Raw genomic sequence first — 945 nt, 5'->3', positions numbered from 1 at the left:
TATATATATATATATATGGGGCGGTGCATATGCGTACGTATGTATTTATACGTAAGTATGCCTGTATATATGTATATATGCATGCGTGTTCGCAAGTTTATATGTATTTGTATATGTACGCACACTCGCGACACCCTGAGTAATTGATTTTTTACCTCATCCTCGGCTTGAATCAATGTTTATTGGGTGAATTAGGTAAACGGAAGCTTTGCAGGATTTTAATCTATTTGTTCTCGGGATGTTACACTTAATATGTCCCGTGGTTTAACAATGCTATCTGGCTATCCTTCGCTGCCTTTAGCTGAATCCACTCTTTTACAAACATTCTCGCCAAACTCTCTTGGTTAAGTATTACCCAGAACGTTGGAAGTCACTCCTTCTCTTTTACTTTACAGTTTAACAAAATTGCAGAAGATGTGGGGTACCCGGCATAGGACGACCAAGTCTTCCTTAAATTACACACCCAGCGCTTTGAAAATACGTGTACGTGCATGTATATACGTATATATGCATGTGAGAGAGCAGTGCATGCCATCAAAGTGACACTGGGGTAAAATATACGAAGCCCAGTATACCCATCATGACTACACGTCTGATAAGGGTACACCAGACACATGAAATGTATGTACATATGTTTGTATGTACGTATGTATGTATGTACGTATGTATATATATACGTATATGCGTGTATGTACGTAAATGTGTATATATATGTGTGTGTGTGTGTGTGTGTGTGCCTATAAGTATGTATGTATGCATGTATGTATGCATGTATATATGTATATATGCATCGTATGCATGTATGTGGACATGTATGCTTTAATGTTTGTAGAGAATATGTGTATTTATGTATGTATATGGGCTCACAAGGAGATGTAAATGGAACCCTTCCCACTTTATTTTTATTTTAATTTTATTTTTTCAGAATCCCACGTCTAGGTTATG

The sequence above is a fragment of the Octopus bimaculoides genome, chromosome 13, assembly GCF_001194135.2.
Source record: "Octopus bimaculoides isolate UCB-OBI-ISO-001 chromosome 13, ASM119413v2, whole genome shotgun sequence".
NCBI classification, from domain to species: Eukaryota; Metazoa; Mollusca; class Cephalopoda; order Octopoda; family Octopodidae; genus Octopus; species Octopus bimaculoides.
Note: the sequence above shows the minus strand (reverse complement) of the source record.